This window comes from Pleurodeles waltl, chromosome 2_2 (genome assembly GCF_031143425.1).
Source record: "Pleurodeles waltl isolate 20211129_DDA chromosome 2_2, aPleWal1.hap1.20221129, whole genome shotgun sequence".
Lineage (NCBI taxonomy): Eukaryota > Metazoa > Chordata > Amphibia > Caudata > Salamandridae > Pleurodeles > Pleurodeles waltl.
The window spans coordinates 479,360,531-479,376,310 of NC_090439.1; positions in this window are offsets into that span (position 1 = coordinate 479,360,531).

Sequence of the window (15,780 nt, forward strand, 5' to 3'; positions counted from 1 at the left end):
CATAGCCAATATTACTAGAGTAATTACCCCTCTTGAATGTTGGTTTTGCAGTTTAATACGACAGGGTATGCCCATTGCCAGCTCTTAGGGCATGAGAGGTGGTTATTTCTGGGATCTGGATGGCAGCTTCATTCATCTTGTGGCTCTTTTTAGCTGAAAAATAGAAAGGGACCCACCCAACATTCATCCTCTTGTCGAAATAAATCTAAAAGTGTCAAGTAGGCCTTGAAGCAGCAGTTAAAGTCACCTGCGATAACCTTGAGGATACCTATCCAATGGCCTTCCAGGACAGTTTAAAGGATTTTCATGGTTTGAGGCTGCTTGTTAAAATTGGAAGACCTACAGTACACATTTTCCAGAAGGTCAGGAGTGCTCTGCTTCAGAGACAGCTTGAGTAAGAGAAGGTCAGGGGAATAAGTCTCCATGACCTTAATTGAATAGTCTAATGAAGTTTAATCCATAAAAGCAGGCCACCCAATAGTCTACCTGCCATAGAGGTGAGAGCATCAATACTATATGTGGAGTAACCTTGCTTAAAGAGTTTATCAACTGCCCATGTTTCTTGCAACATGCAAATTTGTAATCCCTCCAGGAAGCGGCCCTAATCCGCGTCCATCAACTTGGATTTAATGCCTGCTATGTTTCAGCTTAGAAGTTGGATGCCCACCGGGCCACTATAGGGGCTTGTGATTGCAGAAGTGGGTGAGTCTAGACTGTTGGGAGTGTTGCCAGTGTTTTTTTAACCTGTCAAGACCAAGGTTGTTAGAGGGTTAAGGCACGTTAGGTATATCACCCTTCTTGCTAGTCACCCAACTTGTGTGGCAAAATCCTGCAATCTTGTAGATGTCAGATGGAGAATCTGGATTGGTTTCAACACAAGGGGCAAATAAAGGACTGGCATGAGACACACAGTGATGGTTACTTTGGTTATCTCTGGTTTTCACAATTAATGGATTAATATTAGCCCTACTCCCACTGCCCAGTTGTAGGGACCCAGACTCACAAAGGAGATCAAATGCCCTCTCTAAGAAGCTAAGGCTCTGGGGGCCAACTCCATTGGTGAGTAGGGTGACTCTATCCAAAGCATCAAAACAATTTGAAACTGGAATGTTGCAAATCCTTTTGGAACAGTATTGACCATGGGGGGGGCCTTCGTATAGAACAGGGGCAGAGGTAACGGCCTAGGGATATCCTATCTTAGGTTTGCACTAAAGGGAAGATTTATGAAAAGTATTGCTGCACCTAGTGCAGCGCCACTTTTCTTGCACCCCTTAGCACCACCCTAAAGGCCACCATGGTAGCACTGAATTTAAAATATGGCACACTATGGCAGTAGTCAGGGTGACTAGCATCATAATTTCTGTTATGCTAGTCCAGCGCTTGGCAGGATTAGCATCAAAATTATTATGCAAATCCTGCAAAGCACCCAGGGACCCATTGCAATCAATGGGAGCCTCTGTTTAACTCCTGCACTTCTGTCCAATATTGTAGCCGCAGTTAGAGGTCTAGAGTTTGTTGACTGTATGGGAGATAAAGAAGCAGCTTCTTTCCTGGCAGCATGATTGTTCAGCATACACCGCTGATGGATGGAGTTCTTCACGCATCCAAAAGAAGTAATTTTACTACCCTAAGGCAGTCAGGGCTAACACTACCTATTCCCATTTCCTCTGTCCAGCTAATTGTCACAAGACGTTTGGTCTTGCGCCATCTTTGCAGGCATGCTGTGCTTAGTCATCTCCTCTGACCACGCTGATTAAGAAGTGACCATTGATGTCAAGCATGATTTTTGAGAAAGAAGCTCTGCTAATCTTGCATTTCGCTTTGCACACAGGTGTTTATTTTTGTTGCAATCATGTTTACTTGCATTACTAGTGCTTGAGAGGGGTTCTTTAAGGAGAATCAGTGGCATATCTATCTATCTATCTATCTATCTATCTATCTATCTATCTATCTATCTATCTATCTATCTATCTATCTATCTATCTATCTATCTATCCCCCACACACTGCATTTGTTACGGGTAAGACACCCCTCTGGCAGGCCTTGTAGCTCTAAGGCAGGGTGCTCCATATCATATGTGAGGGCATAGCTGCATGTGCAATATGACCCCACTGTGTCCTTTCCAAACCTTGGACATAGTGACTGAACAGAGCAGCCATTTTAATACATGTGCTGGACACTGGTCAACATGAGTTTCCCAGCTACATGATGGCCACTCTGAACCCTGGGTTGTTTGGTATCAAGCAATTCAGAATGATAAATCCAAACTGGTGCCAGTCCTGGATGTATCCCTAAATGTACTAGGGGCCACCTTAGAGATGGCCTCTGCAAAAGCTAACTATCCTTGAATGGTTGCTGACTGGTCTTATCCAGCTGCCACCTCCAGACAGCCAATTTACAAACTTTGGGCTTAGACCTGCCTCTCCGGTTTGCAAGACAATGGCCTTCCTGGGTGGGGGAGCTAACATACCCTCCCTCAGGAATGTGCACTGTGCTGGCGGTGAGCTTCAAAGGGCAGACCACCCTAGAAACCCGACCCCTAAGCCTGCTGCTAGCAGCAGCTTGCATATCCCCCTTTGCAAACCCCCACTTTTGGTGGGATCAAGGGTTCGCCAGAGCGCCCCTGTTGTCCTGCAGTTGACCCTGACCTGCATTTGGATCAGAGAGGCATATCTGTGCACAGCACTTAGATCAACAACTCGCCCTGCACCCGGCCACCCTGTGCCCTGCAACAAGGAACAAGCTGTGCCCCAAGGGTCCTTCACCCCTTGTGACCTCAACACCACAAGGGGACGCCAAGGCACTACCTTTAAACCTGCCCATGTAGACTTTTTCCAAGTGGTCCCTCACAGTGGCCTGGCACCAGCTCAAAGAGTCTTCCTAATGCTGCTCCCCCTGAAACTGGGAGCCGCCCAAACTTCTCCTGCTGGCACAGCATGCCCACCGACGACTGAAACCAACCTGCCAAAGCTGAACTTGATTAAAGCAACTGTACGATTTTATATGCACTTTTGAATTTGACTGCCTATAGATTCCTATGGTGCGTAATCACGCTCAGAAAGGCTGCATTCATTAAAACCTGAAAAATTCATAACTTAAAAAGTACTTACCCAATTATGATAATCTTGGTCTTAAAAATTATATAAACATCTGAAGTATTATTATAACTTGGTCATGAGTTAGTCCTTTGAGTGTGTGAGTCGCATGATTGATAGCGTGAGTACAACAAATGCTTTGTACTTCTCCAAGATTAGCCTAACTGCTCAACCAAGCTATCTCAAATATTAGAGCATTAGGTGATCTAGTTTTTGCTTCTGGAAACCAATGTGCGGTTGCCTGAACCCCCTACACAGTGTGCCTAGTTGTACACTACATAGAGGGTCAGCCTCCTACATCCGGACCCTGCACCCAACACTCCACAGCATCTACCCCATGCCACGCACATGCCCAACCTCCCTTTTTTTACATTTTGCGGGCCCTGGAATAGCAGATCAACTGCAGTTCTACAGGAGCTTGCACTGGGCCCCGTGGTGCATCCACAGATCCATGAAATACTCCTCAATTTATTTTTTAATTTGGTTCTGGGGGGTTCCTCTCGGACCACACCCCCTTGTCTATGGGGGTCAGGGTGCCAGTACTCTGCACCGTTAAAGCTATTTTCATCTTACTTTGTAGGACTCATGGACTGAGGGCCAGATTTATACTTTTTCACGCAAAACTGCGTTAGCCCAGTTTTGCGTGAAAAAGTATAGCACCATTCCAAGACGCCGGCCAGGTGCCATATTTATGGAATGGCACTAATGCCCTGTTAGCGTCCTTAGAAAGGGGAGGCGTAGGGGAAACTGGGGCTTGTGTGCTGCATTATGGCGCTACCCTGATTAGAGGCAGAAAAATGCCTCTAAGCAGTGTAGCACCATTTTCTGGCACACAACCCCCATGGACATGGCTCCTGTCTTAGTAAAGACAGGAGCCATGCCCACCACCTCAGTGGCCATGCCCAGAGGACAAATGTCCCTTGGGTAGGGCCACTGGGGCCAGTGCCATGCAGAGAGCCCCAAGTCAGGGCCCAAGAGCGGGGTAAAAAAAATACTTACCAGGACTTACCTGCGATGGGATCTCCATCCTGTGGTGTCCCTCTGGTGTGGGTGGGGGTGGGTGGTGTTGTCCCTGGGCCCTGGTAAGGGCAGGTGTGGGCACTTTCCATGGTCTCTGTCCATGGAAATATGCCTACAGGCCCCCTTATGCCTGCCCATACCCAGGTGTTAAATAGTGGCACTAAGCAAGCTAGGTGCCATTATTTAAGGTCCCCATCCCCCGTGCTGGATTTTAGCAAGGGGATAAATATGGCGCAAAGGCCATATTGACCTTTTCTGGACGGCAACGCCCACCTTACATCTGATTGATGCAAGATAGGATTTCACATCCAGAAAACAACATTTACACATTGCACCAAATTATAAATATAAAGTTAGGTTTGCACTGAATTAGTGTAAAAAAATGGTGCTAATTCAACGCAAACTAAAATAAATATGGACCTGAGTCTCCGAGTGCAAAGATGGTGGCCACAACTTTTCCTTAAGGTTGCAGCCAGCCAATCACAATGCGTGGATAAGCTCACAGACCCATGAATAAACTGCAGTGGATCTGCAGTGGAGTCATGGCACGAAATATATGTACCTTTTGAAGCTTAAGTTCTCAAAAATGACTTAACATATTTACATCAAATCATGAAAAGCACGCTTTCTGGACCAAGATCTAACTTTTCTGCCAAATGTTTTGGAATTCCAGTTGGCAGTTTTTGTGGTTGACGCTGTTCATTTTTGAGAAAATTAAGGTTCAATATTTATAGATAATTCACACCTCAGAGGACATGTACATCTGCAGATCAGAACAAATTATCTGATTGGTTACCCCCACATCAACAAAGATGTGGCAACAGCCATTGTAGAAGTTGGAGACTTAGGCCCTCTTTATGACATTGGCAGTAAGTGCCGCTTACCGCCATGCTGACTGCCGCTAACTTACCACGACCGCGGCGGTATACCGCTACAGGTATTATGACCCACAAATAGAAATCCGCCACTATACAGACACACACACAAGTCCGCCACACCAAAGGTCAGTGGTAAAATGATGGTACCAAAACACACACCGTTACGCCAAAAGAAATACGCCCACACATTATGAACCACGAATCACTGTGGCGGTCATTCAACTACGGTAAACCATTGGTGGTACAGACCGCCGTGCTCAAAATACACACAAACTAACAAAACAACACTACATTGGACAATACATACTACACACACCTGACACACATGCACACACCCCACCCAGAACAATATACAACACACACCCACAATACCCACAACCCTTTATGAAAAATAATTTGACAATTAAGAGAGAGACAAGCCAGGAGCACCCACTGAATCAGAGCCACAAAACACTATCACCCATACACCATCCACGCACCTCACAGTACACACCCCAACACATTACATCACACACCCTCACACACACCACTCACACTACACCCGTTGTACCACAAAGACACCCAAGGTTCTCAGAGGAGGAGCTAAGGGTCATGGTGGAGGAAATCATCCGGGTAGAGCCACAACCATTCGGATCACAGGTTCAGCACACATGCATTGCTAGGAAGATGGAGCTATGGCGGAGAGTCGTGGACAGGGTCAAGTAGCAGGAGAACTGGACTCTGGTAAGTTAAATCTTTACTACTTTATCCCCCCCACCTGCATGCCATCACAAATTCCTGCCCCTACCCTCACTCCATCACTCCACCACCTCACATACACCCAACCATCACAACCCACCCATCCCAATACCAAGCCCTGCATGCTACACCAATGCATGGACCCCCATCACAGACCTGCATGGACTCCCATCACCACAGCATGCACACTAGTGACAATCACTTAGCCAACCAAATCACAACTCACACAACCCAAAGCTGCCTTGGTAATAACAACCATAGGGGGAAACATACCCATGCACAAGACATGCACACACACATATGCAGAAACAATAACGCTGCATTTACATCCCCAGAGGACCCCCACACAACGTCACCGGAGAGGAGGTGCCAGCAACATCCAGTCCCCCCACAGAAGAGGCACACAGTGATGACAGCAGCTCTGCGTGCCTTGATCAGGATGACCAACCTGGCCCATCAGGGACCTCTGGACTGTCAGTTACCCAGGCACTGTCCCATACCACCACAGAGCCTCCCTCCTCAGGAAACACCACATGGCACCCACCCAGCGGGCCCATCCCTCTGTCCCCAGGACACATCAATCAGCAATGTGTTCAACACTACAGGGACCCCAGGCAACCCCACAAACACAGGACAATCAGGACCTGGGGTCAGTGGCAGTGGGCACATGGTTCAAGGGACAGAGGCACAGGACGACAGGGAAGCTGGGAGGACTGCTGTGCAACAGGGGGAGGACAGGCCCAGTGAACCAACTCTCCACGAGGCACTCACCAACATCCTGGGAGCATACCACCATTTACAGGAGACCATGGGCCAGATACTGGCCAAGCTGCAAGAGACCCAGCGACTGCAGGAAGGACAGTTCCTGGGGATCAGGGAGGACCTGAGAGACATCCACACCACCCTGGTCACCATTGCAGGGGTTCTGGCAGACATGGCCAACAACATGAGGGAGGCAGTGGCACACCAACGGGCCCCTGACACTAGCCACACCGATGAACAGCCCTCCACCTCCGCTGACGCGAGTAGACAGGAGGCCCTCCAGAGGAACAACAGACCACCAGCACCCCACCCCCTGCAGAAGGAGAACCACCATGCAAAAGGTCCCTGTGATCCAGGCAGAAGCCAGAGAACATTGCCAAGACCCCCGCCAGGGAATAACACTCTCCTGAATGTCACCCTTGTGTCCCACTCTGTCACCCTGTCCACCTTGAACTGCCATTGCTCCACTTCCTATGCCCCCTTGGACAATGCACCTGTGATACCAATAGACTGGAACTTTACCCTGGACATTCCTCCACCATCAACCCAGCCCATTGCAATACCCCCTAGACTTATTATCATGAAATAAACACCCTTGGAACTAATACAAGTATGGATTCTGTCAATTGATTGAAATATGTATTAGTTTAACAAGCTGTAAACATTGCAATTCAAACGTACAGTGACATATACATAGGAATGACCTGTAATGGGCAGCAGTAAACAGACCAGGAGCCAGAGTGGGGCATATATCTGAAAATAGAGATGCCAAAGTGTACAGTAAGTGTCTGCCATGTACAATGTCCAACACAAAACTGCAATGAAAGGTGAAATTACAGTGTCTTACCTGTGTGTCACTGGAAGTACTGATGAATTATAGTAGTGCTGTTGTCCACATCCTCTTCCTCTGCCTCCTCTTCGTCACTGTCCAGAGGCTCCACTGCTGCCACATGACCATCTCCAGCCTCATCCTCCTGCAGAAAAGGCACCTGGCGTCTCAAGGCCAGGTTGTGCAACATGCAAAGATGATCTGGCAGACCTTCTTGGGTGAGTAGTACAGGGATCCACCAGTCAGATGGAGGCACCGGAATCTGGCCTTCAGGAGGCCAAAGGTGCACTCCATGATCCTCCTTGTTTGCCCATGTGCCTCACTGTAACGTTCCTCTGCCCTTGTCCTGGCATTCCTCACTGGGGTTAGTAGCCTTGAAAGGTTGGGGTAACCAAAGTCACCTGCAAATATCGAGGGATACCTGTTAGCCAGACACTAACCCCTAGGGCCAACCCCACACCCATATACCAACACACTCTGGGTGGGGACCATAGGCTCACCTATTAGCCACACCCGGTGCCTCTGGAGTTGAGACATCACATATGGGAATGCTGCTATTCCTCAAGATAAAGGCATCATGCACAGACCCTGGGTACATTGCATTGACATGGGAGATGCACTGGTCCGCCAAACACACCATCTGCACATTCAGAGAGTGAAAGCTCTTTCGATTTCTGAACACCTATTCATTTCTCCGGGGGGGACAAAGGCAATATGTGTACCATCAATAGCACCAATGATGTTGGGGATATGTCCCATTGCATAGAAGTCAGCCTTCACTGTGGCCAAATCATCCACCTGGGGTAATACGATGTAGCTGTGCATGTGTTTCATCAGGGCAGACAACACTCTGGTCAGCACGTTTGAGAACATAGCTGTGACATCCCTGATGCCATGGCCACTGTCGCTTGGATGGAACCACTTGCCAAGAAATGGAGCACTGACAGGACCTGTACTAGAGGGGGATACCTGTGGGGTGGCGGATAGCTGAAATCAGGTCTGGCGCCAGTTGAGCACACAGCTCTTGGATTGTGGCCCTATCAAGTCTGTAAGTTAGGATAATGTGCCTGTCCTCCATTGTTGCCAGGTCCACCAGGGATCTGTACACAGGGGTATGTCTCCACCTCCTATTCATCCTCAGCGGTTGAACTCTACGGTGAAAAACAGTGAGCAGATGGTCATATTCAAACATGTACTGAGAATAATATGCTTTTCTTTTTTTTACAGAAACAGTATGTGAACGTGTAGGTCTGTTGATGTGCCTATTTCTGCTGTGATGCAGTTAGGTGCCATGGCCTGTGCCCCCCTGAAATGGCGGCTGCCTGACCTGTAAGGAGGGACAAGTGGAAATTAGGTAATTCCGCTGGCATTGTGCGCCATTGCGGTAGGCGGTCTATGACCGCGGTGCACCACCGCATTGGTTATCATTGGGGCCTACAGGTTCCAGGAGCCAATGGTGATGTACGCCGGCGGTGACGGTTCTCCAGACCAACAGGTGAGTACACTGTGAGCATGATATGTGGGGAATGAATGTATGGAGTGCTGTGTGTGTAAGCCTTGTGTGGGGGTGCTGGGGGTTCCTGGGCAGAGTGCTGCATGTATGGTGGTCAATGTATATATGTAAGGGGATGGGAGGGATATGTTGGGCCATGAGTATAACAGTCCAGACGGTATGTATAAGGCATTTTCTGCTGTATCTTTTCCTGCAGGTCAGCATCCATCAGAAAAAGTGTATTTGGTGTGCCATCGCCAAGGACGTGCAGACCCTGGGGGTCTTTGACAGGTGGAGCACCCACAGCCGCAAACAGTGGGAGGACCTGTGCTGCTGGGCCAGGAAGATGGCGGAGGCCCAGCTGGGGCTGGCCTTCCAATGAGGAAGGGGTGCCCGTTGTACCCTGAGCCCCCTGATGTTCTGCATCCTGGGGGTGGCCTATCTGGAGTTGGATGGGCGCTTGAAGGCATCACAGCAGCCACAAGGGGATGAGTACAGATTCAGAATCATGACTTTGCAATCGTTAAGGTGTTACCTGGGTGGGGGATGTGGGCTGTGTATGCCCCTAGGCCAGGGCGAACATGGCAGGGTAGGTTCCATGATGGGCAAGCTCAGATGCTCTCCAACCCCAATTATGTTAGTGGGCATCTGCTACTGGGCAGGGTGCTGTGGGTTTCAGGTGTGCAGCTAATGTCGTTAGGCATTGTACCCCATGGCCTGGTGACTAGCATTGTAACTGGTAGTGCATGGCCTAGTGCATAGGGCTGTTCCCTGTGAGTTGTGTACGCCGACGGTAGTGTTGTTGCTGGCATTGACCAAGTGTATCCCTTGTCTCTTCCCCCCCTTTTTTTTTGTCACCCTGTCCTTGTGTGCATCAGCATCATCTGGTGGAGGAGCAGAGGCACCGGCGACGGAGGGGCCTGCATCCCACATTGTGCCTGGAGGCTGAATCGAGGGCACTAGTGGGACGGAGGGTGAGGGGAGCACCACGACGGAGACAGGAGGGGATGGTACCGACAGCAACTCCTCCTCCGATGGAAGATCCCTGGCGGTGGCAGACACCTCTGTACCTACCCCAACTACAGCTACAGCTGCCACCCCCGTACCAGCACCACCCTCCCAGCAGCCCCTCAGCGTGTTTCCCGTGCTCGCTCACCCAGGAGTGTGGGCATCTCCTTTGCCCCAGGCACCTCAGGCCCTGCCCCAGTCAGCCCTGCTGCCTTCAGTGAGGAGGCTATTGACCTCCCGAGATCCCTCTCTGTTGGGCAGTCAACCATACCGAATGCCATCCAGGGTCTTGCAGGGCATTTGCAACAAACAAATGCATACCTGGAGGGCATTTACTCAGTCGTGGCGGCCCAACAGAGAGCATTCCAGGCACTGGCCTCCTCCCTGATGGCAGCCATTGTCCCTGCCTCTAGCCTCCCCCCTCAAACTTCCTCTACCAAGTCCCAATCCCCTCAACCCCAGCCTATCCCAAGCACACCTTCAGACCAGAATGCACCCAAATCATCACACAGAACTGGCTCAGGCAAACACAAGCACTATACTTCATCCTACAGGCACTCACACAAGCACTATCCAGATACAGACACACCAACATCCACTGCCTCCACTGTGTCCCCCTCCTCCTCATCATCCACCTCCCTCCCAGTAGCATCTCCACTCACACCTGCATGCACTACATCCTCATCCACTACCTCCATTACCAGCATACCTATCACAACACAACCCTCACTGACAGTCACCACCCCCACATCCATGCACATGTTCCCTGTGTCCTCTCCCACTGTGTCTGTGACCCCTCCTCCCAAAGTACACAAACGCAAGCACTCAGACACCCAACAGCCATCCACCTCACAACAGCATCCAGCCCATGCACCTGCACCCAAACACAGCAGACAGACACCTCCTACAACCACTCCCTCTTCCTCCACTCCCAAACCTTCACCCTCTTCCCTCCCCAGTGTCCCTAAGAAGCTTTTCTTCACCACCTTTGACCTATTCCCTGCCCCTACCCCGTCCTTCACTTTAGGCCAGGGTGGCCAGAACCCAGCCCAGCATCTCAGCCACACAGTCCACGGCCACTTTAGTTTCTGCAATTACTGCAGGTGTGAGAGGCTCTAAGGAGGCACCCGTCAGCACAGTCAGTGTGCCTGCACCACCTTCCAAGGGCAAGAAGGGCCCGCCACCTAGCAAGGGCAAGAAGGGGACACCAGCCAGCAAGGGGAAGGAGGCACCCCCAGCTAGCAAGGGCAGGAAGGGAACACCAGCTGGCAGAAGCAAGGAGGCACCACCATCTGCCAAGGGCAGGAAGGGGCAAACAACACCGGACATGGCACTTCAGCCGTCTGAGGCTGCAGGGGAAGGGCTCTGGCCTCTCTCCACCACTGACTGAACCTCCCCCTGCACCGCGGCCAGCATGGCCACCTGTACCACCGCAAACACCACCACCTGCACTGCCGCAAGCACCGCCATCTGCACTGCCACCTGCACCGCCGCAAGCACCACTATCAGCAACAGCAGGGCTGGAGTCTCCCCCACCACTGACAGCACCACCACTTGCACCACAACTGCCATCCACTGAGCAGCCATCACCGCCGGCGAGCAGTGTGTAGTCATAGCTACATGGGCTGCAGTGCATCCTGCCCCTGCAACACCTGTAGGTGTGACACCCAGGTGAGAGATTGTGATCTTGCACCATCCAGAATGAAGCACACTGGGCACAAGACCCCCTCCAGATCCAGTGGAAGACGGCATACACTCACCCCATCCTTGGCAGGATGAAGCACACTGGGCACAAGACCCCCTCCACAACCATCGAAAGATGGCATCCACTCACCCCATCCTTGGCAGGATGAAGCACACCGGGCACAAGACCCCCTCCAGAACCAGTGAAAGAAGGCATCCACTCACCCCATCCTTGGCAGGATGAAGCACACTGGGCACAAGACCCCCCCCCTCCCCCAGAACCAATGGAAGAAGGCATCCACTAGAGAGACTGTGGCCTTGCACTCCCCAGGACCAAGCAGTGGGCAAACCACCCACTTGAGAGACTGTGGCTTTGCACTCCCCAGGACCAAGCAGTGGCAAACCACCCACTTGAGAGATTGTGGCTTTGCATTCCCCAGGACCAAGCAGTGGGCAAACCACCCACTTGAGATACTGTGGCCGTGCACTCTCCAGGACCAAGCAGAGGGCATGTAGCCCCCTACAGGAGCAGTGGCGTTGTACTATCTTCCGGCTGAGGTGCCCCCCATTCCCCGTCTCCCTGAGGCGCCTGTGTGTTTTCGACCTGATGCCCCTGCAGTGTTTTCGCCATATTGAGGCAGGAGTCAAGTGTGACCTTGGCCTATGTGTTATGGCCCCGTGGGCCACGGACATTTTGGAGTGGGCATTGACCCTCCATTTGTATATATTGTACATACTGTTTATTGCTTTAAGGACATATTTATCTAAAATTTTACTATTACACTCAATTTAATCAATTCCTTTGTCTTTGCATTATTCCTAAGGGTTACGGGGTGTCTATGTAATGTTTTTGTATCTGTTTGTGTGTATGGTGTTGGGGGTGGGGGTGTTGCGTGTTGCGTGTGTGTGTCACTCTCTTTTTCCTCCCCCCTCCCTTGTGTGCTTGATGCGATACTCACCACGGTCGTCTTCGCCCCCATTCGTGTTCCTAGTGTAGGAGGAGGTATACCAGCATGGGGAAGATCTGCAGCTCGGGCTCCATGGCATTGTGGTTCTTCCTTGAGAGGTGAGTCGTTTCCCTTCTGTGTACTGTTTTCCCTGTGCTTTTCATGGCGTTGGTACCGCCCCAGAAAAGGTGGTGGATTGGCCTCTCATAATAGGGTGGGCGGTACATTGTCTTCCGCCTGGCTGTTGGCAGTTACCGCTGCGGTGCTTCTTGCTACCGCCGTGGTGGTCGGAGTGTTAAAGTGTCTGTCAGTGTTGGCGGTTTCTGCCGTGGTCATAATTCTATTTTATTACCGCTGGCCTGTTGGCGGTATTACTGCCGCTTTATGACTGACCGCCAGGGTTGTAATGAGGACCTTAGTCCTCTAAAAAATCTATAAAAACATGTAGGGGGACAGGGTAAGGATACCCTTCCCTCCTGGTGGGGGAATACAGAAGGAGATCTCCTTGGGAACACAAATGATACATATATATTTTTTTTACAATGCTGCAGATTTGTAATGCTGATATAAAGAAATGGTGGGCTTTTGCCCATTTTATAAATAAGCCCCTAGTGGCAGGCAAGGGCAAAGGGGCTCAGCGGTAGTTGTTTTATTGAAGAGGGGAATATGCAGTCCCCTTCGCTGAGCCTTGCTGATGGCCCAGGGACCCCCATCACCCAAGACCAATATTTAAATTTTGGGGAGAGGGAAGTGTGACCCTTCTACTACTCAAGCTTTGCATAGGTCTCTAGGGCCCCATTCTCTGGGGCTGATATTTAACGTTTGGGGAGGTTTGAGTGCAGCCTCCCCCTTCCAGAGCCATTCACCAGTCCTAGGGACCTATTTCTTGGGATGCAGCTGCAGTGTCTCAGGGACACCATTCCCGAGGACAGTGCAGTCCCCGGCTGTGGAGTGTGTGGGCATTCCCGGCATACACTCTCCTGGGTAGGGAACACAACTTTGCTCCCTTCTGGTCAGGAGTAAAGAAAAATGCTGCTCTTGCCCAGGTATGCGCAAAGTGATTGAGAGGGCTCTTGCCAGTATCACAAAAGGTGTTAGTTTGGGAGCTGGCTGGGCCCACATAGGGATTGGGGCTCCTCCCTAGCCCCCAATGATTTTGCCTGTTATGGGTGCCCAACCCCACACGACGCATGCCACTGGACAACTTAGTTTACTGTAAAAAAAAACATGGAAATGCACACAAAAATCAAAGGTTCTAGTGAGGATATAGTTAAACCTTGCAATAGTATCTTACCTAAAAAACTTACAAATGTACTTACTAAGGGCAATTGGATGATATATTTAGGTGAAAACAAACAAGACCACTGAAATTCATTAGTTATTGTTATCTCAAGTAACTACGGGCCAGATGTAGCAAGCAATTTTACATTCGCAAATGGTGCGAATCGCAAAATTTGGCTGTTTGTGAATGCAAAAATGCCTTTGAAGATGTATGAAAGGCATTTGCTGTGCAATTTTAAGGAATCGCTGAGATAGCGAATCCTTAAAATTGCGACCCCATTTAGAGAATCGCAAATTGCGATTCTCTAAATAGGAAATCTCAAATAGGGAATTCCTATTTGCGATTTCCAAAGCACATGTATCAAGCATTTCCTAAATGCGAATTGGGCATTTAGGAAATGCAATTACCACCAAATCCAATTTGGTGGTAAGCCTGTGCAATTTTCAAAAATGCATTATAAATGTCCGTAAAAGTTTTTTGGGGTGCATCAGCGGGCTTGCATTACCTAATTTGTGAATTTCTAACTGGAATTCGCAAATTGGGAAAGCAAAACCATTGAATGGAGTCGCATCCTCTAATTGCGATTCGGTAATAGCGATGGCGAATTTTAAGAAATTGCTGTTACCGATTCGCAAATTTCATACATCCCATTTTGCATTTCTTAAATAGCGATTTCTTAAAATTCGCTATTTAGGAAATGCAAAACAGATCTTTGATACATCTGGCCCTACAACTTGTGCCCTAAGGTAACTATAATTTGCACCCTTGCCATGCCCTGCTAATTAATTCACATATTACATCACTCCTGATGAGTCCTATGAAGTCATTGATAACATCACTGCAACATCTGAAATTACATTATTGATGACAACACTATGCATGGCGGGGGTGTGAGTTATAGTTACTAAACTTCACCAGTTATAGTAAATAAGATAAGCTTAACTGGTGAATCTCAGTGGCTTTGTTTAAAATAGTATGTTTTAGCTAACATTTTCTATAACGCTCCTGAACATTTGTTTTTTTCAGTGAATATATATGTGTATTTTGTTATTGTTACAGAAATAAGGATAGCCTGATTACAGTATGTGAATGATCTAGACTCTCTCATGAGATCTCCACTTCATCATGAGAGAAACAAATTGCAGTAGTTAACATTTTTAATCATATTTCTCTCCCTGCTTTGCAGCAGAGTTAGAGGTTTCTTGATTTTTTACCTTAAAATGTGTGTCTTCTAGTTTGCTATGTTACAGTATAAAGAAGTCCAATTCTCATGTGGCGTTAACAACAGCAACACTTTACCACCATCAAAGGCTACCAGTAAATATTTTTTCCGAGTAGCAGGCAGGTTTAATTTTTACCAAAACGTACTGTGGTAATTGATGGCTGGGGGTATTTTCACTCAAAATTCATAGTGACATAATATCACATATGAACAAGGGTATGGCTGGGTATCAGCGTGTTTCCCGTGCTCGCTCACCCAGGAGTGTGGGCATCTCCTTCGCCCCAGGCACCTCAGGCCCTGCCCCAGTCAGCCCTGCTGCCTTCAGTGAGGAGGCTATTGACCTCCCGAGATCCCTCTCTGTTGGGCAGTCAACCATACCGAATGCCATCCAGGGTCTTGCAGGGCATTTGCAACAAACAAATGCATACCTGGAGGGCATTTACTCAGTCGTGGCGGCCCAACAGAGAGCATTCCAGGCTCTGGCCTCCTCCCTGATGGCAGCCATTGTCCCTGCCTCTAGCCTCCCCCCTCAAACTTCCTCTACCAAGTCCCAATCCCCTCAACCCCAGCCTATCCCAAGCACACCTTCAGACCAGAATGCACCCAAATCATCACACAGAACTGGCTCAGGCAAACACAAGCACTATACTTCATCCCACAGGCACTCACACAAGCACTATCCAGATACAGACACACCAACATCCACTGCCTCCACTGTGTCCCCCTCCTCCTCATCATCCACCTCCCTCCCAGTAGCATCTCCACTCACACCTGCATGCACTACATCCTCATCCACTACCTCCATTACCAGCATACCTATCACA